This window comes from Phyllobates terribilis, unplaced genomic scaffold (assembly GCF_046119375.1).
Source record: "Phyllobates terribilis strain yellow unplaced genomic scaffold, ASM4611937v1 Scaffold_79__1_contigs__length_6888602, whole genome shotgun sequence".
Taxonomy (NCBI): Eukaryota; Metazoa; Chordata; class Amphibia; order Anura; family Dendrobatidae; genus Phyllobates; species Phyllobates terribilis.
In genome coordinates, this window is record NW_027362839.1 from 4,686,349 (window position 1) to 4,713,452 (window position 27,104).

Below are 27,104 nucleotides of genomic sequence, written 5' to 3' on the forward strand. Positions count from 1 at the left end.
CTTGGTTGGGCAACGAACTGTGACCTCTGCTGCTAGCGTGTTCAGATGGCAATTTTTTTAACAGTTCTGCAGCAAGGGCCTTCTGGTACTGCCCCATTTTTGTAGACCTCTCCACCTCGGGAATAAGAGAGTAAAAGTTCTCCTTGTAGCGGGGGTCTAAAAGTATCACCAACCAGTAATGACTGTCTCCCAACATTTTGACAATGCGAGGGTCACAGTTAAGGCAGCGTAACATAAAGTCAGCCATGCGTGCCAGACTGGTAACGGGCAAGACTTCCGTGTCCTCACCAAGATGACGACTGACCATGCTCTCCTCCTCCTCCTCCCCCTTGTCTTCAGGCCACCCACGCTGAACCGACGGCATGACTGTTGTACAGGTACTACGGTCTACACCGCATGATAACAGCTCCTGTTCTTCCTCCTTCTCCTCCTCTCCCTCATTGTCCCCCAATGCACATTGGGATGAGATGAGGCTGGGCTGTGTGTAATCGCCCGCTACGGCTTCTTGATCCATCTCATTATACTCTGGCTGCAATGCCTCCTCTTTAATTCTCTGCAGAGAGCGTTGCAAAAGACAGACAAGTGGGATGCTGACGCTAATGATGGCGTCATCGCCACTCACCATCTTGGTGGACTCCTCAAAGTTTGTCAGGATGGTACATATGTCAGACATCCAGGTCCACTCCTGAGGTCTTATGTGTGGAGTCTGACCTGAATATCGACAGCCTTGTTGCAGCTGGTACTCCACAACTGCTCTCTTCTGCTGACAAATCTTTGCAACATGTGGAGGGTAGAGTTCCAACGTGTGGGGACATCACACACCAGTCGGTGTGCTGGAAGCTGAAAACGCTGCTGCAACACAGCAAGGGCGGCGGAAGCTGTAGCCGACTTTCGAAAATGAGCTGACAGGCGGCGTACTTTGACGAGCAGATCTGGCAACTCGGGGTACGATTTAAGAAACCGCTGAACCACGAGGTTAAGCACATGAGCCAGGCATGGTACGTGTGTGGTCTCGCCTCAGAGCCGCCACCAGGTTACTGCCATTGTCACACATGACCATGCCTGGATGTAGGTTCAGCGGTCTCAGCCACAGATCTGCCTGCTCTTTCACAGCTGTCCACAACTCATAAGCAGTGTGAGGTTTATCACCTAAGCTTATGAGTTTCAGCACAGCCTGTTGCCTCTTGGCTGAGGCAGTACTGCAGTGCTTCCAGCTTGTAACTGATGTGATATCTGAGATGGAGGCTGAACATGAGGAGGAGGAGGAGGATGATGCGTAGGAGCTGTACACTGTGGGGGCAACTCTGACTGACATAGGGCCCGCAATCGTCGGTGTGGGGAGGATGTGTTCCGTCCCAAGGTCCGACTGGGTCCCGGCTTCCACTATGTTTACCCAGTGTGCCGTCAGGGAGATGTACCGTCCCTGGCCACAAGCACTTGTCCACGTGTCCGTTGTCAGGTAGACTCTCTCAGCGTTGTTGAGGGCATGGCAGATGTTTTGGGACACGTGCTTGTGTAGTGCCTGAATGGCACACCGGGCAAAATAGTGTCAGCTGGGTACCGAGTACCGAGGGATGGCCACCGCCATAAGGTTGCGGAAGGATTCCGTCTCCACCAGCCTAAAAGGCAGCATTTCCAACGCAAGCAGTCGTGAAATGTGCGAATTTAGGACTGTGGCCTGTGGGGCATTGGCTGCAAATTTGTGCTTTCGTTCAAAGGTCTGGGATATGGACTATTGAACTCTGCGGTGGGACGTGGACGTTGATGCTGTTTCTTGAGAAACTGCCATAACAAGTGAAGACTGAGAGGAGGGGGCATCTTTGCATGCAGTATGGACAGGGGATTGCCTTGCACGCACAACAGAAGCAGTGGTGACACCCGCTGACACTGGTCGTGGACCCTGGGGTTCGCCCCACAAAGTCGGGTGTTTTGCTGACATGTGCCTGATCATGCTGGTGGTGGTAAGGCTGGTAGTTTTGTCACCCCTGCTGATGCTGGCCTGGCAGGTGGTACAAATGGCCTTTTTGGGGTTATCAGCATAGTCTTTAAAAAAATTCCAGACTCTGGAAGACCTACAGGTTGTACTGGCAACGTCCCTCGTGTTGGTGTTACGGGGAACGGTTGCCCGCCTTCTGTCTGCAGCCACCACACTGCTTCTTCCTGCCTGTTGGGGTACTCTACCTCCCTCCCCCTGTGTGCTGCTGGCCTCGCTATGCTTGTCCTCCTGCCACGTTGGGTCAGTTACTAGATCATCCACCACCTCCTCCTCTTCCACTTCCGCACCACGGTCCTCCTCCTCACTTCGTCGCAATTGTGTCTCGTCATCGTCCACCTCTTGTGACAAATTGCCAGCGTCGCCTTTCTGTGGCTGTGGCTGTTCAAATATTTGGCCACCGCTACATGGGATCTCCTCTTTCACCACTTCAAGCGGAGCAGGCGAGGGGCCCAAATATGGAAATGGACCAGTGAACAGCTCTTCAGAGTGTCCAACTGTGGGGTCAGTTGCTGTCTGACGACACTCGGCATGGTGGGAGGAAGGAGCATCAGGGTGAGGAAGAGTATGCTTTCGAGACTCACGGCTACTAACACTTGACCGTGTGGAAGACAGACCGGAGGTGGTGGTGCCCAGGTGACTAGAAGTATTATCTGCTATCCAATTAATAACCTGTTCACACTGATCAGTTCGCAATAGTGGTGTTGTTGTGTGCTTCCCTAGTAATTCAGTCAAGAACTGGGAGCGAGAAGATTTGGCTGTTGGTTGTGGCACATTTTCACCTTGGCCACGGCCCCATCCTCTGCACGCACCATCACCAGAACGTCCAGTTCCACGTCCCTTGCCACGCGCCTTGCCCATTGTTAATGAAGTAAAATAGCTTACACTCGCACTATCAATTGCAAAAGGGTAATAAAAAGGAGATTAGAACCGTGGAGGAGGAAAACCACAGTTCTATTTCTCTGGCCTACACCAGAATCTTTTAAACAGATATATTTGTGTCTGAACAGTCAGCGAGACACTCAAACTGTTTTTTTTTTATGGAAAAAAGGCAAAAAAAGTGGATAATACAGAGATTTGAACCGTGGAACTGCAAAACCACAGTTCTAGTTATCTGGCTGAAAACCAGACTCTTTTAAACAGATATATTTGTGTCTGAACACTCACAGACACACTCAATTTTTTTTTTGGGGTTGGGGGAGGATACCAAAAGGTTAATAAGACAGGTATTTGTACATTCTGACTAAGGGGGAAAAAAAAAAGAGGATTTTGATGAAAAAAAAAGGATTTTTCCTGGCCCCTGAGACTTGGGGCTAAGTCAAGCAATTTGAGAAGCAGCACACAGGACTGTAATGCAGTGTTTGTTGGTATAACCACTGCGTCTCCTATACAGCCTGCCCGCCTGATATCTGGGATGGATATTTGTCCTCAGAAGGACTGTTTGTTTTATTTTGCAGGCTTTAGAGACCCTACACTACATATTTCGCAGTATAAATCTCTGTCCAAGATGGCAGCTCCCGGTTTTAAATACTCAAGGTGATGCTGTGCGGCCAGCCAATCACTGTAATGCCCACAACCAACATGGCTGCGGCATTACAGTGACTGGCTGGCAATCCCTGAATGTTCATTGGCTCTGTAAAGAGCGCCAAACATGCAGGGCGGAGACCTGAGCTCCCGCCCGAGTAACCCGAAAATGCTCGGTGCTCGCCGAACATCCCGAGTAGTGAGATGCTCGGGTGAGTACCGCTCAACACTAATTATAATTAATTAATGTTTGTGCAAATATAGCATCTAATTAGTTACAGTACCATATGATGTGTGGCGAAATTTACCGACATCTAGCAATCTTTGTCTTGCTCCCAGTTTCTTCCTAAAATATTAGAACGATGGTCAGAGAATAGATCTGTGTAGAGCACATGGAGTAACAATAAAAATCGTTATTTTTATTTTTTTTAATCTATTCCTCAAAAAACTACTTTGTTGTAATATGAAAATGAGGGTGCTCAGTGCGCCCTTGGCATGGCTAAATGGCTCTGTGCAATGTTTCACCCATTTATTTAGATTATGGCTACTCCTTCTAAATTGATAGCGCTGGATGAAGACAAACCTCCGTTAAGTCATCGCTATCGCTGTGCAGAAACGAGAAGATACCTCACTCTCTCCTTGCTGCTGACATCACTGCTATCCCTTCAAGGCAGGAGTGAGGACACACATCACTCTCTACTCGCTGCTGAAATTATTCCACCTCCCTGCAGGGTTGACAGCTGTCAAATTCCTGGACAGTCTCCATAAATGTAAAGCTGTTCTTTCCTCTGTCCGTAAAAAAAAATTGATGTGTCTGGGATTTTGTAAAGGTTGGAGAAATTTGTTCAGATTAAAAGGGTTTTCCGGCCTTTGAGAGACTCCAAACTTGTAGTCTATGTGACTGCAGATTTGTGAATCCTCACATTGTGTGCACTGCTCACTCTGAGGACTCTCCGATGCCAGCGCAGCCCTGCTTTTCTGCTATCACTTCAGTGTAGGAATGGGCACACAGATCACTCTCTTCTTGCAGCTGACATTGCTCACTACACAGCTCTACCCAAGCGATGACTGCAGCGAGGAGAGAGTGATGTGACTTTTCACTTCTGCACAGGAAACAATGCACACAAGTTTTATCTTTAGACAATGCTGGCTCTGGAAAGCCAGTGCTGTCAATCAACATAGCAAGAGTGGCCATAACCTAAGCAAGTGGGTGGAATGTAGCATAGAGGCATTTAGCCATGCCAAGACTGCACTGAGCACGCTCGTTTGTAGAAAAAAAGAGAGCAAAAGGATCCATAAGGCGTGAGTTTCTTAAAAAATTCTGATCTTTATTCCATCATATTAAAAGCAAAAGTAGGGATATCCGTACATAAAGTATTGTCATCCTACTGACGTGTTTCTGGCCGAAGCCCTTAGTCATACACAGTATTTTTTTCTGCTTCACCCTCAGTTGTAGATTACAATAAAGTTGTTTTTTGGAGCAACAGATTTAAAACCAATTTCGATTTGACTCTCTATTACTGGCCTATTTACACAGGCTGATGGGAACAGAACGATCGTTAATATGATTGTTCTGTCACCATACAGCATCATGTCATTGGCAGCAAATTTCCTGTTTACACAGCATGATGTCCTGCCAAGAAAAGATGATCGTTACGCCAAAAATGGAAAAAAAAGTGCTAAGAAAAATTCAGCTATGAAAATCTTTATTCACCCAAAAATGCCACAACATCTCATCCCAAGTATTGAGGCACAAAGATGCAAAACTTGGGTTGAAACATTGCAGTGTTTTTGGGTAAATAAAGCTATTCGTAGCTGATTTTTCTTGGATCGAGTAATGTGTTTTTTTCCACCTTTAGTAGATACGAGATCCTTAGACTCGGACCTGACACTGCGGGTACCAAACCTTTTGTTAAAGGGACTTCTGCTAATGCTGATGTTTCATACAATGGTCCAATCACCCAACGAATAAGTGTTTTGCTAGTTTATCAGTTGATCAACAACATGATTACACTAATAATAACTAACCAATAATAAGGATCATGCATTCTTACAAACGCTCGTTTACTGAGTGTCAGCTCATCTCAGTGCATCTTTGTTCTTCAATGAGGCATCGTGGTTTTCTCTCTGCTGCACGCAAATAAAATTCTCCTTTGGCCACGGCCCCACTATCAGTATTTGGTCAGTATTTTTTCTCAGGAGCCGGAGGCAAAACCAGGTGAGGAACAATCAGAGAAAAGGTATAATAGAAACAAGTCACCAATTCTGCATTTATCACCAACTCCTGGTTTTGGCTCCCACTCCTGAGAAAAAATACTGACCAAATGCTGACCAGATACTGATAGTGGGGCCATGGCCTTAAGTCATATCTGTAAAGTGGTTTCCTTGGCTTAAAGGACTTGTCCAGTTTAGAACATATTTTCATATTCCCTGTTAGGGAATTGTAAGATAATAGAAGGTGGTCATTTGTTAAGAATCCTTATTTCTTAATCACAGTGAAGAACAGAGCAAACAGAGTGGTAATACCTGTCCTGTATTCATTTGGATGGGCATAGTGTAGTGCCTAATTTTCCCTGTGGGGGCGCTTCAGGGAAATTATAAATGACTTCCTTTCTGTGTTTTCCCCTTCTAACAAATAGGTACTGCTTAAAGTAAAGAACGCCTTAATCCCCTGAAGAATGCATAATGCAAGTCAATAAACGACAGTAGTATTTTAGTGATGAAATAACGTATTTTAAACCTTTGTGGCATTAGGTGAAGAAGGTGAGAAAGACGCAGAGATAAACCTGTTGGAGTATCCATGGTTTCATGGGACACTGTCGAGAATAAAGGCCGCTCAGCTTGTGCTCGCTGGTGGAAGTCGGAGTCATGGTCTGTTTGTCATCAGGCAAAGTGAAACGCGTCCAGGAGAGTATGTGCTCACTTTCAACTTTCAAGGCAAAGCAAAGGCAAGTGTGCTATGGAAAAATTCTTCCAATCTATTGAAATGATCGCCAGAGAGGCCGTAAGTCACGTATGCTCTATTCAAGATGAAAACTTTCTGTTTAAATCCCAATTTAAATATGCTCCTCATAAAGTAATAGGTCAGGTTTCCTACTTAGGCCAAGTTATTATTATTATTTATTATTATTCTAGCACCATTTATTCCATGGCACTTTACATGTTTAGAAGGGGTATACATAGCAAATACACTTACAATAATCTTGAACAAAACGAGTCAGCGACTGGTACAGGAGGAGAGAGGGGTACAGAGTTCCAGAGTAGGGGGGGGGTGCACGCGAGAAATCTTGTATGCGATTGTGGGAAGAGGAGATAAGAGGGGAGTAGAGAAGATCTTGTGAGGATCGGAGGCTGCGTGCAGGTAAGTACCGGGAGACGAGGTCACAGATGTATGGAGGAGCGTAGTCTTAATCTACATTGACGTGAATTGTTCATGAGCTCATGGGAATTTGTCATCAAAGACCAGGTTTATTTTATATTGTCATATTTTTTATTTTGTGACTTGGATTTATCCATTCTGACCACCAGTACTGGTTCTGATTCAGAATCTGTCTCCCGTAAGTGACACATACGTCCTACTGAGCTGGAGGATGATTGAGTCTCTGGCCCTTTTAGTTGCCAGGTATGGATAAGTCTAGTATCTCCTGTCAATTGTGTACATTTTTGGTCCTTCAAAGACCAAACACATTTTGGAGGCCTTCCACGTAAAAGCGAAGCCGTCTCCCCTTCAGCTTTTTCTATTCTATCTGGCCATGCAAATTCTAGTTCTGTCAGTAAATCATACTAGTTTGTACATGGTCCTCCAGTATTTTCTGTGTGCATGGGCACAATCTACCGCTGCTTGACTTCTACCTTCAAGAGAAACAAGTGTTTCGAAGATTTGGATTTTAATGGTGATTTTTGGTTCCTGAAAATCCATTCACTGGCTGCAGTGTTTAGAAAAACAAACTTTGCCTTACTCACCCTCACCGGGTCCAGCACTGAGTCTCTGCTGATGCTCCCGGTTTCTGTGATTGTTTGCAGTGCACACGTCACGTCAATTGCGCTGCAGACAATAACTGAGCTCAGTGGCTCTGCCGAAGTTAATGATACGAGCCACTGAGATCACTGATTGGCTGCAGCACTGTCGAGGTGACATCAGCGCTGCAGACAATAACAGACACTGAGAGCAGTGGCAGAGACTCATTGCGAGATCCAACGAGGGTAAGTAAAATAAAGTTTTGTGGTTATTTTTGTTTTTTCTAACCAACTGCAGCTAGAGGAGAGGTGGCTTCTAAAACTGGAAAACCCAGTTAACCTGCTCAACTCTTTTGTTTTCCTGGTGACAAGCTACATGTCATAGGTGTGTGGCGACTGCTGGTCTCCTAACATGGCTATTCAAGTGGTCCTCATGGTTGTGTTAAAGATGAGGCACTAATTGTTCTATACAGTGGCCTAGAGAAATGGTCTGTTTAGGAAAAAAAAAGGTGAGTATCTATCACGAGTGGTGGCATTTCCTCTAATAGATGACAAGGACACTTTTTCTTCATTGAGCAAAGAGAAGTCAATGAAGGCAGAAAACAAGTGGTCTAACAAAAGTTTTGTTGGCAGCTGCCGTATGTCTTTAGCTGGCGGTATGATATACGATAGTAACTCCCAGACTCTGTTATTGGCTGCCTCATGGATAGCCTATGGTCATATACCGTGTTAGCAGTCTTACACTAAACTATTATAGCTGTATTATAATTTACTATTATGTATAGTAAGAAATGTGAGCGAACCAGATCTGTAGTACTTGTCACCATCGGGTGTGCCGCCATGTGAACTGAGCAAATGCAGAACAATCTAAGTAAAGTCCAGCCCTCCGAATCAGGTCTTGGAAAAACGTTCATCTTTGTTAGAAGCAGTCCTCATCCTGTTTGCATGAGCCGCTGTTAGGAGCTATTCCACCCCACATGTACCAGATTGTGTGCATATCTGCAAGTCAGTGTCCCTCCTCGCTGCTGAGATCTCACACTGCTAAATACAAGCTGCAGCTGTTAGTCAGGCGGTGAGAGCAGAAACTGAATAGATTAGAACTCAAACCCTCTAACTCTATTTCTGATCAAGAAAGAAGGAATTGTGCGGTGTTAGTGAAGCGCTAGAACAACTAGACAGGGGATTAGGTTATAACACACAAACCTTTTATTGTTTAGTACGCTCTCTAACGCCACGACGCGTTTCGATAGCAGAAGCTATCTTCCTCAGGTAGATTAGAGAGCAAATGAAAGAGCAACCATTATATAGGGTAGGTGCACCAATCAAAGGACACTAACAATTATGACAACACAGGGAATACAAAACAGGAAGAAAAAAAAAGGAAGTAAAAGAAATGAATATCATATAAATATGAATATAAAAACTACATTAGATCAAAAAGTTAAACAAGAGGATAAAAGATGCCACAGTATACTCAATAGTGTCATGATGTACTAAAAGCAGGGATTATAAATAAAATATAAAATTAATAAAAAAATAAAAACTGAATAAAAACTAGTAATGCGTGAATAAGAACCAAGAGAGAAATAGGGTTAATGAATCGCATTCTCAATCGTTAAATTAAGGCCAATCGGGAATCACATAGGGAATTCCTAATATGCGAAGCTTTGGCTGATCCTCGTTGTGTACCCAAATCATCACACAAATTAATTGATCTTCACCATTTAAGCGAAGTGGATAAGAAACACCTGATGGAATTGTTCCATGAATATGAGAATAAGTGCAAAGTAGAGATTACGAATCACCTTGACGCAATATTTTTGAAACGTTATTTATCCGAAGGCATAGCACCTAAGGGTTTGCGCTTATCTCAGAAGTCCTCTTTCCCGCAGGACCCTGACTTTACTAAACTCTGGGATGAATTTTCCTTAAAATGCTCATTAGGGATGATACAATTATTAATTCAGAAGAGGGTTTCCTTAGCGGAAAAAGCCTTGAGTGATATGGTCTCTTTAAGAACTAGTATTGACTATTATTCCTTATCTTTGGAGTACAAGGATTTGGATTCCAAATTGAGAATAAGATTAAGTAAATTAGAGGACGATATAATTAGAAAAAAGGTGGCAAAACTTTTACGAGATAGGGGCTCCACTGATTTAGATGAATTTATGGAGGTCCCCCCACAGCCTATACTGGAAGGCCCACAGGTCCCAATCCAAATCTCACAGAAGTCGGTGGGGGTTGAATCACATATAGATCAATTGCCAGGTAGTAATTCCTTAAGTGTACTAAAAATGGACAAAAAGAGGAATTTCTAGAATTACATAAAAAAAACTTTGAAGAAGGGTTCCTTGTTTCGTAAGCAAATGGTGCATGATACCATGTTAGGGACTCAAAAGGCATTATCACTTGTAACGAATGGATCACATGACACTATAATTAATTTGGACACCTCTGCACCCCATACACGGCTATTGGCTCCGGTAATATTGCTTGATCCACCAGTCCCCATTGAGACCGAGTTTACTGTTCCACGTATTCCCCCCACTTTAGATTTTGGTTTAGACCTTTCACAACCACTAGTCTCCACACAAGGTAATAAGGATTCCCTTAATTTATCCCTATTAACTACACACGAAGTAACTTATTCCAAAAAACCCAAACACAGTCCCTTTCTCCACTTGATGAAACGATTTACCAAATTCTGCCTGAACCTTTGCCAGAACCTCCCGCTATACCAGTACCTTCAGCTGTGCCAGCTATAACAGATTATACAGTACAGACCAAAAGTTTGGACACACCTTCTCATTTAAAGATTTTTCTGTATTTTCATGACTATGAAAATTGTACATTCACACTGAAGGCATCAAAACTATGAATTAACACATGTGGAATTATACTTAACAAAAAAGTGTGAAACAACTGAAAATATGTCTTATATTCTAGGTTCTTCAAAGTAGCCACCTTTTGCTTTGATGACTGCTTTGCACACTCTTGGCATTCTCTTGATGAGCTTCATTAGGAAGTTACCGGACATGGTTTTCACTTCACAAGTGTGCCCTGTCAGGTTTAATAAGTGGGATCTCTTGCCTTATAAATGGGGTTGGGACCATCAGTTGTGTTGTGCAGAAGTCCGGTGGATACACAGCTGATATTCCTACTGAATAGACTGTTAGAATTTGTATTATGGCAAGAAAAAAGCAGCTAAGTAAAGAAAAACGAGTGGCCATCATTACTTTAAGAAATGAAGGTCAGTCAGTCCGAAAAATTGGTCAAACTTTGAAAGTGTCCTCAAGTGCAGTTGCAAAAACCATCAAGCACTACAAAGAAACTGGCTCACATTAGGACCGCCCCAGGAAAGGAAGACCAAGAGTCACCTCTGCTTCTGAGGATAAGTTTATCCGAGTCATTAGCCTCAGAAATCTCAGGTTAACAGCAGCTCAGATTAGAGACCAGGTTAATGCCACACAGAGTTCTAGCAGCAGACACATCTCTTCAACAACTGTTAAGAGGAGACTTTGTGCAGCAGGCCTTCATGGTAAAATAGCTGCTAGGAAACCACTGCTAAGGACAGGCAACAAGCAGAAGAGACTTGTTTGGGCTAAAGAACACAAGGAATGGACATTAGACCAGGGGAAATCTGTGCTTTGGTCTGATGAGTCCAAATTTGAGATCTTTGGTTTCCTCCTAGGTTGAGCTTTTCCTCTTCACTGGATCTTATTGTACCTTTACAAGAAGTAGTGGCTAATGATTGCTTGTTGCCATCTGTTGAATTAGTAAGGAAATCTCCTTCTGCTAAGACTCTCAAGAACACAAAAATTACACAGTTTTTTCGGGTGGCTCCAGAGCGCCACCCGAAAAGAAGAAGAGGAGGCATGGATGCAGAGGCAGTGGACGAAGCTTCCGCCGAGCTGTTGATGGTGACAGATCTCACATTGAATAGGACGAAAATCAATTAAAATCCCTTTCTGACTGTTCCTCTGAGTGCACGGGGATTTTTAATATCTCCGATATTATTCTCACCGAGGAACAAGTGTCACTACGTAAAAGGGGCCTTTCATTTTGCCCAAACTCACCGGCTAATCCCTTTACCTTGTATCTTGATTTTAATGAGTACATGAGGAAACTAACTGTTCAACGCCATTTTATTATAGAAAGGCAGCGCAAAAAATCAGGTCCAATTGATACGATGAGTGCCCCTAATGAACCTCTTACAGATGGGTTCCAACATGTGAACCCAAAAAATACCAGTAAATTTTTCCCTTTACATCATAGGGGGCCCCACTTGGAAACCTTTCTACATTTAGCCTTAAAAGAAATCCGGTCCGTTGCGAATATCAGAAAAAGAGATAATCTTACTCCGGGGGAAAGGCAGGCTATTAATACTCTAAGAGAAAATAGGGAGATTGTTATAAAGAATGTGGATAAGGGGGGGGGGCATAGTGGTGATGAATCGCATTTGGTATCTGAGTGAAGGTAAACGAATTCTCGACGATGTAAATTACTATGAGAGACTTGATAATGATCCTTCCGTCTCTATTTTTCTAAATTACAATAAACTTATTAAGAATGCCTACGCTCGAGGCATTTTAGATAAGAAAGATGAAATTTTTAAACATCTCGAGGTATCAGACCCCTTTTTTCTATTTTTTGCTCAAAGTCCATAAGGACGCCAAAAACCCTCCTGGCCGCCCCATAATTTCAGGGGTAGGTTATATTACTTGAAACTTATCGCATTATATAGACCTATTTTGCAAAAGTTTGTTCTTAAGTTAGAGTCCTATCTGAAGGACTCATCCCAATTGATCAGACACCTTAGAGATGCTCCTTCAGTGCCAGGTTGTTTGCTGATGACTTTAGACGTCACAGCTCTTTATTCCAATATTCCTAACGAGCTAGGCATATCTGCGGTAGATCATTTTCTGTCCTTGGATGAAACTATCTTGGACGACCAGAAGGAATTTCTTAAGATGGGGATCCTATTTATTTTGAACAACAATGTATTTACTTTTGGAACATCTGTTTACAGGCAGTTGAGGGGCAACGCGATGTGGACGAGATTCGCCCCCAGTTACGCTAACCTCTTTATGGGGGTGTTTGAGTCTGTCTTCATCGCGCAGTCCCCCTCTGCAGCTGGACATGTTCTCCTCTACAAGCGTTTCATTGATGATCTCTTCTTTTTGTGGTCAGGGACTAAAGAGGAGGCATCTATGTTTGTGGAAGAATTAAATTTGAATACATGGGGTCTTACCTTTACAGCAACTGTGTCAGAAACAGCCCTCCATTATTTGGACCTTTTGGTGCGGGTTGATCCTTCGGGGAGGTTGTCCACGTCTACCCATTTTAAACAGGTTGATGTTAACAGCTACCTTTGCTTTGACAGTGAACACCTCCCTAGATGGGTCAGAAATGTACCATATGGCTAATACTGGAGGATCAGAAAAAGCTGAACTAATAATTCTGATTTTGCCCTGGAGGACAAAATCCTCAACAAATGGTTCAGGCAAAAACGATATCCACGGAAATTACTGAGTGATGCCTTTCAGAAATGTAGAGCATTATCTCAAGAGTCCTGTATCAAAAAACTCCAGCTCCGTTCCCAAGACAGTATTGTTAAGAGTACGACTTTGGCCAGTGATAAAAACCCTGATGACGCTACTGAGTTGAGTAACTGGAGGCTGTATCTCACACCATCCTTATTGAAAAAATGACCAAGTATGCAATGGACCAGGCAACTGTTAGGTGGATTCATAACTGGCTTAGTGACCGGACTCAAAGGGTGGTTGTAAATGGCTTCACATCCAGCTGGATGAATGTCTCAAGTGGGATACCACAGGGCTCTGTCCTGGGACCTGTATTGTTCAACATCTTCATCAATGATTTAGATGAAGGAATTGAGGGTAAACTGATTAAATTTGCTGATGACACAAAGCTAGGAGGGATATCTAATACTAGAGAAGAGAGAGAGAGGATTCAAAAAGACCTAAATAAACTGGAGCAGTGGGCAGCAACCAACAGAATGGTTTTTAACAGGGAAAAATGCAAAGTACTACATCTGGGCAATAAAAATGAAAAAAGCATATACAGAATGGGAGGAATAGAGCTAAGCAACAGTACATGTGAAAAAGACTTAGGTATACTAATAGATCATAGAATGAACATGAGTCAACAGTGTGATGCAGCAGCAAAAAAGGCAAATACAATTCTGGGATGTATTAACAGAAGCATACAGTCTAGATCACGTGAAGTCATTATCGGTCTTTACTCCTCTTTGGTCAGACCTCATCTGGAATACTGTGTACAGTTTTGGGCACCACATTTTAAAAAAGACATAGACAAACTGGAGCAAGTTCAGAGAAGAGCGACCAGAATGGTGACTGGTCTGCAAACCATGTCCTATGAGGAACGGTTGCAGGATTTGGGAATGTTTAGCTTGCAAAAAAGAAGACTGAGAGGAGACTTAATAGCTGTCTACAAATATGTCAAGGGCTGTCACATTGTAGAAGGATCATCTTTATTCTCATTTGCACAGGGAAAGACTAGAAGCAACGGGATGAAACTAAATGGGAGGAGACACAGATTAGATATTAGAAAAAACTTTTTGACAGTTAGGGTGATTAATGAGTGGAACAGGCTGCCACGAGAGGTGGTGAGTTCCCCTTCAATGGACGTCTTCAAACAGAGGCTGGACAGACATCTGTCTGAGATGATTTAGTGAATCCTGCTTTGAGCAGGGGGTTGGACCAGATGACCCAGGAGGTCCCTTCCAACTCTACCATTCTATGATTCTATGATTCTATGACTTATAACCAGTCTCACAGGAACATCCAGAAGTTACTAGACAAATTCTGGTTTATCCTTAAGAGCGATCCGGTCCTCTCTAGGCACCTTCCTGATAAACCAAGGGTGGTGTTCAGAAGGGGTAAGAACCTCCGCAATATGGTGGCTCCTAGCAATACGCTATGTGAATCCTCTCCAACCCAACCTACCAGCATGGGCAATTTGATCAGTGGTTGTTTCTCTTGTGGGCCCCCAAAATGCATGTGTTGCCAGAGCATCTTGAGTGGTTCAAAGACTTTCTCCTCGAATACCACTGGCAAAACATATACCATTAGACAATTTTTAAACTGTCACTCCATGTTCGTGGTATATCTTCTTGAATGTACGTGCGGAGTATAATACGTGGGCCGTACGATACAAGCCATGCATGCACAGATGAATAAGCATAGGTCTAACATTCGTAGTGGTTTCCTTCTACATAGCGTTTCTAAACATTTTTCTGTGGTGCATAATAAGGATCCTACTGACTTAAGGCTTAAAATTATTGATCAGATTGCTGAAACCACGACTGAAAGCTTGGGTCGTTTAATTAATCGTGAGAGTTACTGGATTTTTAGATTGGGCACTCTGTCCCCTGAGGGCCTTAATTTAACGATTGAGAATGCGATTCATTAACCCTATTTCTCTCTTGGTTCTTATTCACGCATTACTAGTTTTTATTCATTTTTTATTTTCTTATTAATTTTATATTTTATTTATAATCCCTGCTTTTAGTACATCATGACACTATTGAGTATACTGTGGCATCTTTTATCCTCTTTTTTAACCTTTTGATCTAATGTAGTTTTTGTATTCATATTTATATGATATTCATTTCTTTTACTTCCTTTTTTTTCTTTTCTTCCTGTTTTGTATTTCCTGTGTTGTCATAATTGTTAGTGTCCTTTGATTGGTGCACCTACCCTATATAATGGTTGCTCTTTCATTTGCTCTCTAGTCTACCTGAGGAAGCTATCGAAACGCGTCGTGGCGTTATAACAATAAAAGGTTTGTGTGTTATAACCTAATCCCCTGTCTAGTTCTTCTAGCGCTTCCCTAACACCGCACAATTCCTTCTTTCTTGATTGCTGATCTCCCCTGTGGAGAGCGGTGGAAGCTGCTCTGTTTACAACCAGCTCACTACACGACCTGCCGTGATGCCATTGTGGAACGCCCACTTCGGTCACACGGTCCTGGTCATGTGACCGCTGAAGCAGACAGAAACTCCCTACAGCAGTTCCTGCTAAGCTGCGGTCATCATACAGACTCCCACCTGGAAGCGTTTTCCCTTGTTGTGAGGGGCTCCTTTGCACAACAGGACCAGGTGAGTGGTCACTTTTCTGACGGCTGCAGCAGTGTGGAGAATTGTACATCTAGAAAATGTGTTCCTGATGTAGATTGCCGGCGCCTGATCACTCATAGATGTAACTGTCATTGTTAAAGGGATAATACTGTCAAGCGATGGCGTATTGCTAGGATATGCAATAATTCTATGATCAGTGGGGGTCCGACTATGGGAGGTCCCAGGGATGTGACACCTAATGGTCATAAACTGATGGTATATCCTAGCAATATGCTATTCCTTTATAACATGGGGATCATGAGGATAACCGCTTAACTCTAATCATAGAACTCCATGTGTTAAAGTCGATATTTTCATGAGTTTTTAGTTTGTACTATTAATACGGTGAAAAGGCTTTTGAAATAATAACTGTACAGGTTTTTCGTGTTCTTCCTTTGTTTTTCTCAACACCTGCGATTGTCGCTGAATGAGAGTGGTCAGTGTCATGTGCAGCATCTTTGGTTCCAGACCATATTTGATCTGCTGAAACACTTTCACTCCCATGCAATAACTCTGGAATCTGGTGGCTCTGCGGACATCACTCTGCGCAGTTATGTTGTTGCACAGAACCCATCAGTCGGTAAGACTTGCTGGTTTGCTTTACAGTAACCATCTAGAGAAAAGTTGAAAGCTCCGGAGGAATGTGAGCCCACCACCACTTTTAGTGTGAGCGGTTTCTTCACCACAGTTGACTGTCCAGGTCCCAAAGAGCAGATGTCATGAGCTGCATGGGAACCTGTACAGGAAATTATTCTTTACTTATGTATGTGGCGCCCCTGAGGGTTCGACCGCCACAGGGATGCTGCACTTCTCTAATGGAGTGTGGTGTTCCTCCTCTGAGGTAAGGCCAGTGTGATAGTTGTGACCCAACCTTTTGCATCCAACACCACACTTCTCCACCAGAGGGAGCTAGTATGCACTAGGTGCTGCTCCCCTGGTTACAGGGAGACTGGGGAACCAAGAGTTAGGGGAACCAGTTAGTGGGTGAGGGTGGAGGACTTACAAGTTAGTTACACTTTAAATTTCATATTTAATAAAAAGCCATCTTGGTTCTTGGTCCTTGTTAGTCAGTCTTTTGGCTGTCCTCTGTGCTGGCAAATACTGTGTGTAATGTGACCTCCCTCCCGAAGCGCAGATCCTGTGTGGGCCTGCACCGGCAAGGGACACAGCCCTCGTACCCTGGCCTTGGGACGAGAGGCAGGTTGTAGACACGGAATGTCTCAACCCGGCCAAGGACCAGGATCAAGAAGGCCAGGAGCTTAAGAGTGTGGCTCCACAGCAAATGGATCCCAGGCAGGATGCAGACGGAGCGGTGTACGCCACCTGTCCTCGGCATGCTGATATACTCAGAGGGACTCCGGCTGCAAGAGGGGTACCGGCCCCCGACACCCGACCTTGCTACTCTACGTCCTGGACGGGAAAGCCCGGTAGGCTCAGAGGATCCCACCGGGTATCGGACGGAGCGGAGCTGCCACCCGAGCCCTTGTTCTGAGAGGAGTTCAGAGGGAGTCCCGGCCTATTTGCGCACACACGGACAGGAAAGGATTCGGTCTGTAGTTCAGGAACACTCTGCAGTAGGGTCCCGACTGAATGCTGGACTTACTCGGAGGTTGTTGAACCCCCCCGTCCCTGGTGACCGCAGGACCCCGTGGGGAGCAGGGAGTCGCCTTCCTTCTGCCATCTCTAAAGTGAGTAAAGCCTTGGAAGTTCACCCCTATGGCCTCCGGACTGTTTATTCTGCGCCACACCGCACGACGCGGCGCCCGTCTCCCTCTATTACTACCCCCATCCTCCTGTCCCTCTGCCCTGAGGCCTCTCTCTGCCTGTGGGGAATAGTAAGAACTCTGGCCGCCATAAAACCAGGCCTCAGCGGACTGCAGCGGCGCCGGTGACCCTTCACCTGGTACCACAGGTGGCGTAGTCGTTAATCAGCCACTCAACCCGGACAAGCCCACACCATCTCTTTTTAATGTGACGGCCCTGAGCATGGATCGGGTCCGGGCCATGGCTGCACCCCATCTCTCCATCACAGGACCCGACTCCGAGTCCCCCATCACCAAGGGTAAACTAAAAGGGCTTTTTCCGAGAAGAGGCATCACACGTACATTGTGCAACTGCTATATGGTTTTTCTTTGCATTTCTGCTCCTATTTTATGGCACTTTGTTTAATATGGACAGTGTATAGACAAGTGATATTAAACTAGCAGCAGGGGACCACATGAGCCCTCTTGCCAAAAATATTCAGCCCTTAGGCATAGATACATTGTTAAGATGCAGCACTTTTCCCAAAGTAGCCGTCATATACAGTGGGGGAAATAAGTATTTGATCCCTTGCTGTTTTTGTACGTTTGCCCACTGACAAAGACATGAACAGTCTATAATTTTAAGGGTAGGTTAATTTTAACATTGAGAGATAGAATATCCAAAAAGAAAAATCAAGAAAATCACATTGTATAAATTAGATAAATTATTTGCATTTTGCAGTGAGAAATAAGTATTTGATTCCTCTTGCAAACAACACTTAATACTTGGTGGCAAAACCCTTGTTGGCAAGCACAGCAGTCAGACTTTGTTTGTAGTTGATGATGAGGGTTGCACACGTCAGGAGGAATTTTGGTCCACTACTCTTTGCAGATTATCTCTAAATCATTCAGATTCTGAGGTTATCGCTTGGCAACTCGGAGCTTCATCTCCCTTCATAAGTTTTCTATGGGATTAAGGTCTGGAGACTGGCTAGGCCACTCCATGACTTTACTTTGCTTCTTTTTGAGCCACTCCTTTGTTGCCTTGGCTGTATGGTTTGGGTCATTGTCTTGCTGGAAGACCCAGCCACGACCCATCTTCAATGCTCTTACTCAGGGAAGGAGGTTGTTGGCCAAAATCTTGCGATACATGACCCTATCTATCTTCCCCTCAGTACTAAAGACACTTATAAAGGGGATGAACAATTCTGAAATTGCAGCAGTCATTAAAAGAAGCATTTTGGGATACATTTTGACAAACCATTTGTTATATTAGTTGTGTCAAGCTATTTAAATTGTTCTTGCTTCATTAGTTTATTGCAAACAGCAGAAAATTTGTACATTTTTCTAATAAATCTAATTAGTTAACTTACAATGGGGGGGGTTCAATAATTTTGATTACAACGGTGCAACTGATCATTTATTAACCAAGTCTTTTATTCTTTTTAAGAACCTGGACCTTCTAGTGCTGGTTTCCAGCAACAAATCTGCAGGACTGAAACCCAATCCCAACACAACTTCTCTACTTCTGGTGGAACAAGCATCCAACCTGTAAGGCTGGGTGCCCACGTAGCGTTTTTCAAGCGTATATGCTGCGGAATTTCCGCAGCGTAAACGCTTGTTAAACGCTAGGTAATCCGCACCCCATGGTCCCCAAGGGGATTCCGCATGTTCTATGCACATGCTGTGGATTTTTCCGCAGCGTTTATGCTACGTACAAAAATCCGCAGCATGTCATTTAATTTTGCGGAAGTGCAGCGGAACTCCCGTCATTGACTTGCATTGAAACGCATAGAAACCGCGACTGTACATTTGTACAAGCGGCTTCTATGCGTCTCTATGTGCGGATGGTACCCAGTTCTGGAGGAGAGGAGACTCTCATCCAGACCTGGGTACCATTGTACCTGTAAAAAAAAAAATAAAATAACAAATAAAATTATTTTCACCTGTCCGGCGGCTTCTCTCTGAATGCCGGCATCGCTTGAGGACCTGCGGTGACGTCACAGTCATGTGACCGCAGGCCCTTCACCGCTCTGTCTCGCGATTTGCCGGCAGCCGGGAACCAGACAGGAACGAGCGCTGCAGCCACGCCGGGGCCTCGGGGGTGAGTATAGCTTTATTTGTTTTAATTTTTACGGTCACACTGTATAAATCCATGCCGTTTGCATGGATTTATATAGTGTGACCTAGTTGTCAAGCACTTTCCAAGTGATGCTATTGCCTGGAAAGCGCTTGTCAATCTGCATGCGGAAATGCATGTGGATCCGCATGTATTCTGCAGGAAAAACGCATGTACAATCTGCATGCGTTTTTTCTGCCAGGGAGATGCAGAAATGCAGCAGAAATTTTCTGCTTCATTTCTGCATCGTGGGCACATAGCCTTACTCCTCCAGAAAACTCATCTTCCACTCCCCACCCAGCATATCACAGAGTGGATGGGACTCTTGGTGCCAGAAGTCGAAGCAACAGCGCTGAGCTTTTGCTAGAATCATCTAATGGAAGCACGGAAGACTACCATGAAACTGATGGGTCTCAGAGTAGGACAAGAGCTGTAGAAAATCAATATTCTTTTTACTGAAAAATACCATTTTAAATCACAGCACTAATAGTTTTCCACATTTATAATTTGAGTAATATGGGCGATAATAATTATTAGTAAGCCATTTGATGTTATTAGAAGCCAAACCAATAACAGAACCCAAATTGTATTACCAGTTATATGATAAACTGGTGCCATGGAAGTGGCATAGGCTGGTAGTAATGCCCCATTTTACCTGTTTGAGGTCCAGTTGTAACTGAAGTTGGCTGCAGATTATTGAATACTAGCGTTGAGCAAAAAGATTATGAGGACACTGGTAAGGCTGCGGCGTATCAGTAGTCCATGGACACTGTACTAGAGCCCTTTGAACTTCTAAATGCCAACTTCCGTGGCCCTTCTTCTGAATATTAAGCCCAGTACAACAGTGGTTGTGGCACAATGCATGCATGGTGTACTAATCAGAAGAGGTGCCAGGGATGAGGACATATAGGAGGAATTTGAAGAGGTTTTATCTGGTGGCCACGGACTATGGATGTGGACTCTGTACCTGGATCCTGTAAAACCTTTTGCTTAGTTGTCTAAATGGATACATATGTTGTAAATTAGATGCGGCGGGGCTCTTTGACCTTTCCCGGCGCATGCGCATTGCAGTACTTGGCTCAGCCCTCGTTAGGACAGAGAAGATGCCAGAGAGACTGTGTGGATGACATAGGAACATGTCATTCACACGGAGCAAGAAGGAGGACCGCATCACAAGAAGGGAGGCGCCGGACCAAGACTAGCGATGCCCATCGGACCGGATCGCCCCCCCCCCAGGTGAATATAATAAAAGCTCTTTTTCTTGTCTTGCAGGCCGGGTTGGGGGCATATATACAGCATTATAGAATGTTGTATATGAGGGCTGAAAGGTGGTGGTCGCATCTCATATCGGTCAAATCTGGTGACAGGTTCCCTTTAATTCTGCCAACTTTCTGATTAGCAGTTTGTGTAGGCCATTTTTATTTTCTTGAACCCCTTTAAAGCCCATGACGTACTAATACGCGTCTGTGCCCTGGGACTTAAGAGCCTGACCCGTATTAGTACGTCATCGCGATCGCGCGCGCACACAGGCTGTGCAGGCGCGATTGCCGCCGGGTGTCAGCTGATTGTCACATTTGACACCCGGTACTATGTGCATGTTGCCGTCCCGCACCGCTCCCGGGACATTAACCCCCGCAATGCTGCGATCGAAGTCGATCGCAGCATTGCGGTGGCTAAGGGGAGGTGATCGGTATACTCACCTCCTCTTCCGGCCTCCAGCACTGTTTGCCGCGGCTTCCCGGGTGTTGCCATGACGACCCGATGTCGTCATGACAACATCTGGGTCACCAGAGAAGCAGGAAGATTTTTTGGTCATGCGCAGTGCATGACCAAACAATCTTCTCACTGTGCAGCGCTGACTGCCTGCATAGCACAGGGATGGTGCTCCATCCCTACCCTATGCAGGCTATCAGAATAAAAAAAGTGAAAGTCCCATAGTGGGACAAAGTAAAAAAGTAAAAAAACTCTCAGAAAGTGAAAAAAAAAAAAAAAAAATTGTAAAAAAATAAAATAAAAAAATAAAAAAAATAATCCACCAAAAATAAAAATATAATGTACCCATCAATAAATATTATTATGAAAAAAAAACAAACAAACAATAAAAGTACACATATTTGGTATCGCTGCGTCCGGAACGACCTGACCTATAAAATTGTCCCACTAGTTAACCCCTTCAGTGAACACTGTAAAAAAAAAAACGAAGCAAAAAACAATGCTTTATCATCATACCGCCAAACAAAAAATAGAATAACACGCGATCAAAAAGACGAATATAAATAAAAAAAGTACCGCTGAAAACATCATCTTGTCCCGCAAAAAACAAGCTGCCATACAGCTCCATCATCCGAAAAATCAAAAAGTTATAGCTCTCAGAATAAAGCGATGCAAGAAAATAATTTTTTCTATAAAATAGCTTTTATTGTGTAAAAGCGCCAAAACATAGAAAAATGATATAAATGTGGTTCCGCTGTAAACGTACTGACCCGAAGAATAAAGCTGCCTTATCAATTTCACCAAATGCGGAGTAGAATAAAAAAATTGTTTTTTGTTTATTTTCCCTCCCAAAAGCTGGAATAGAAAGCGATCAAAAAATGTCACGTGCCTGAAAATGGCACCAATAACAACGTCAACTCATCCCGCAAAAAACAAGCCATGACATGACTCTGTCGGCCAAAATATGGAAAAATTATAGCTCTCAAAATATGACGATGCAAAAACTAGATTTTACAAAATATGTGTCTTTTAGTGGTGTGACAGCTGTCAATCATAAAAACCCGATATCATTCTGGTATCTCTGTAGTCGCACCAACCCGAAGAATAAGGTCGTCTAATCACTTATACCGCACTAGGAACGGCGTAAAAAATAAACGCTAGGGCTGGGGTTGGGGTTAGGGCTGTGCTAATGTTAGGGTTCGGGTTAGGGTTTTTTTTTTTTTTCAAAATTAAAAAAAAAAAAAAAATGATGACGATATGGCAACTAGTGTTGAATGCAAGTGCTCGCTACTTGAGTTTGCATCGGGTGATCGGGTATGCATTGAGTATCGCGGGTGCTCGAGTCTCCGCCCCATATGCTTCGCGGCCAAAAAAACCTTGCAGGGATTGCCTGCCATGCACGACCGATCCCCGCATGTTGTTTTGGGGGTGTCTAATAACCGTGAAACATGCGGGCGGAGACTCGAGCATTTCACTTGAGCACCCGTGATACATGGTGCATACCTGAGTACCCGATGCAAACTCAAGTAGCGAGCACTTGCGCTCAAGACTAATGACAACTTATTCAATATGATGACCTAATGTCATCAAATTCTGTGTCGTACCTCTGGGTTCAAAATGTTCACTATACCCCTTGATAATATCCTTGAGGGGTGTAGTTTCCAAAATGGGGTCACTTGTGGGCGGTTTCAACTATTTAGGCACATCAGGGGCTCTCCAAACGCGACATGGCGTCCGCTCTCGATTTTGCGTTCAAAAAGTCACACAGTGCTCCTTCCCTTCTGAACTTTGGCGTACTCAGGAGAAATTGCAGAAAAGGTTTTGGGGTCCATTTTCTCCTCTTACCCTTGTGAAAATAAAAAATTGGGGCTAAAACATAATTTTTGTGGAAAAAGTTTGATTTTTTTATTTTCACGGCTCCATGTTATAAACTTCTGTAAAGGACTTGGGGGTTCAAGATGCTCACCACACATCTAGATAAGTTCCCTGAGGGGTCTAGTTTCCAAAATGGTGTCACTTGTGGGGGTTTCCACTGTTTAGGCACATCAGGGGCACATCCGCTAATTATTCAAGCAAATTTTACAATCAAAAAGTCAAATGGCGCTCCTTCCCTTCCAAACCCTGCCGTGCGCCCAAACAGTGGTTTTCCCCCACATATGGGGTATCTGCTTACTCAGGAGAAATTGCACAACAAACTGCATAGTGCAATTTCTTCTGTTACCCTTATGAAAATGCAAAAGTGGGGGCTGAAAAACATTTTTGTGGGAAAAATGTTAAAATTTTATTTTTACGGCTCAATGTTATAAACTTCTGTGAAGCACCTGGCGGTTCAAGGTGCTCACCACACATCTAGATAAGTTCCCTGAGGGGTCTAGTTTCCAAAATGGTGTCACTTGTGGGGGGTTTCCACTGTTTAGGCACATCAGGGGCTCCCCAAATGCAACATGGTGTCCGCTAATTATTCAAGCAAATTTTAGTTTCAAAAAGTCAAATGGCGCTCCGTCCCTTCCGAATCCTGCCGTGCGTCCAAACAGTGTTTTTCCCCACATATGGGGTATCTGCTTACTCAGGAGAAATTGCACAACAAATTTTGGGGTCCATTTTTTCCTGTTACCCCTACAAAAATAAAAAAAATTGGGTCTAAAGTAACATTTTTGTGAAAAAAGTTAAATGTTAATTTTTTTTCTTCCACATTCCAAAAGTTCCTGTGAAGCACCTGAAGTTCTTGAATGTGGTTTTGAGCACCTTGAGGGGTGCAGTTTTTAGAATGGTGTCACTTTTGGGTATTTTCTGTCATAAAGACCCCTCAAAGTGACTTTAAATATGATGTGGTCCCTAAAAAAATGGTTTTGTAAATTTTGTTGGAAAAATGAGAAATTGCTGGTCAACTTTTAACCCTTATAGCTCCCCAATAAAAAAAATGTTGGTTCCAAAATTGTGCTGATGTAAAGTAGACATGTGGGAAATATTATTTATTAACTATTTTGTGTGACATATCTCTCTGATTTAAGGGCATAAAAATTCAAATTTTGAAAATTGCTAAATTTTCTAAATTTTCACCAAATTTCCATTTTTTTCACAAATAAACACAAGTGATATCGAAGAAATTTTACCACAATCATGAAGTACAATATGTCACGAAAAAACAGTCTCAGAATCAGGGGGATCCGTTGAAGCGTTCCAGAGTAATTACCTCATAAAGTGACAGTGGTCAGAATTGTAAAAATTGGCCCGGTCATTAACGTGCAAACCACCTTGGGTTGTAAAGGGGTTAAAGTATGCAATGCCATTTATAACATCTGTAGGATTGCAAACACGCCATTTAACACATTTGCAGTCATTTTCCTGTGACTACTCCTTCAGCTCCTCCTGTTTGTAGGTGTCAATCAAATGACATCACTTCCTGCCTCAGTGACTACACAGTTGAGTCCACTCATGGTCACAAACTATAAATCAAAGGGTCCTCGAAGAGAACAAGACAGAAAGGCGCCATCAATGAAGGTGGTAGGAAAGATGGCAGCGAGTCCTGGGCAGAGATGGAAGGATGTGTGCATGATACACGGGATGAAATGCAGATAGATGAACAGGAGGTCATATATAGATTATATATATAGATTATATTGGTCTGCCACCTTTCACTGACATAGGTGCTGTATCCGTGTACTGCCTTTTCTACAATAGTCAATTAGCACATGGCAGAAAAAATTATCTTTTTTCAGAGTTTTCCTTTACATCCATTGAAAACTAGAAAGATGGATTTATAAAAAATACACGTGCTTTACTTTTTTTTTTTAATACTGACAAGAATTTAACAAAAGCAGAAAAGGTGTTAAATCTAAAAGTTTGTTTAAATAGAGAAAGTGTTTGACAAGTCAATGTATTGCTCAACCCGGCCACACAAGGCTTCAATACTTTATAACCCTAGAGACATTGCTTCATCTTCCGGCTCAGCTGTAAATGGAGAAAATCAGAATCTTTGAATGGGCGTTAATATACTTTTTTTTTTTTTTTAATCAAAGCAGCAAAAGCATATATAAATATAAGAGCTATAAAATACCTACACATTTTACCAAGACGTTCTTTCTGTAGGCTTTAATTCTGAAAAAGAAGAGGTATAATATAGCAGCACAGGCAGAAATAAGCATGCTGTTACAGTGTAACCCAATGAATGAGGTTATGACCTGGAAATATGAGCCCCGAGTCGCCGTCTGCTGTAAAGACTTAATATTCTATTCTGTATTGAATGATCTTAAGGGCAATAAGCACAAGAAGAACAGTTACTCGCTCCAACACTTTTAATGCTCTCACTATTGTAAGGCTACAATATGTTTACATGGGGCGTAATTACTGAGGATTCACCATCCAAATCTGCAATAAAGTTCAGTACAGAATTTGTGTTTATAAAGGAAAAATATCTCAGCAGATTTGAGAATTTCTTGTAAGGCATGGATGCTCCTAAAAAATATATATTTAAAAAATAAATCCAACGCAGTTCGCTCTGAGGTCGGTGCTGCCTGCTCCGTTTGGAGGACCCAAGACTGCTAAAGCCTGTGATTGGCAGCAGCGCTCAGGTGACTAGAATTGGATGTTTCTTTATTGTCCCCATCACAGCCTCGGTGCAGGAGATTTTGGGAAGCGAGTGACGTCTTACACTAAAACTATGACAGGGACATTGAACTCTTTTTCAGTCACAAAGAGGGGGCATGATTATAGCACATGAGGCCGGGCTAGTCCCGGCCAATAGATGCCCACCCCCCTCTGGACTAGTATTGGCGGCCAATAGATTGCGCATCCCCACTTCCCCCTCTGGACTAGTCCCAGACAATAGATGCCGCTGCCCCCCCTCCAGACTAGTCCCAGCCAATATACCCCCCCCCCTCTGGACTAGTTCCAGCCAATTTGCATACTGCTAGCAGCGATGTAAGAAATGTTTTTACTGCACGTAGCAATCAACTTTTGGTTCCTGCATCATAATGAAGGATAATAGCAGTTTGGGAGACTTGGAAGACATCACAGGTTTCCTTTGATAGGAATATCCCATAAAGTGTCATACATGACAAATCTATAGCCTGCGTCTCTTGTTGGGATACCCCTTTCACTTTCCAGTAGAATAGGATTTTATAGCATAAGTATAAAAAAAAGTGCTAGAGGACACACATGCTCAGTCTCCACAGCCAGATCTCTGTGTCCGTGCACAGGAAACTATTCCCATTGGTCCTTTACAGTGAACAGAGGATAACTGTGCAGAGGACAGGATGGGGGGACATAGGTCCATTAGCATTAAGCTTATTAGATGGACATGCAATTTGATACACACTTTGAACACCAGGTGGTGCAATACTTAACTTCACTTTTTTTTAGTTTTTTTTTTTAGTTGTGCTTTCAAGTAATGTTTCCGAATAACCAGTCTTGTGTTTGTGCATAAGGAATGACACTTTCCGGACATTATAGGACTTGTTTTCCTGCATTTTCACCAGTTTTCCCCTCTGCAGGCTTTATTTCTTAATTTTCAACAGATGCTGAGCTGGTGGGAGGAGAATCCTGGCAGCTACAGATGGATTCCTGCTCTTTATTCCTTAGCACACAGATGACAAAGCAGAAGCATGGAGGACATTATTATTATTTATTTCTAAAGCACCATTAATTCGAGGGTGCTGGACATGTGAACAGGTGTATATACATATAACAAATAGACTGGTACAGAGAAGAGGACCCTGCCCTCAAGGGCTTATAGAATACAGGGTAATGGGGAAGTAGAGAGAAGAACATTATACAGCTGTACGGAGCTGTGTAGCTGTGCATCCAGCTCTTATGTAAGGTAAAGCACTTAAGAGGAAGCTCAGCCCTCATTTTCCTCAGTCTGCGTCTCACTCCTCCTTCCACTCTCCATAGATT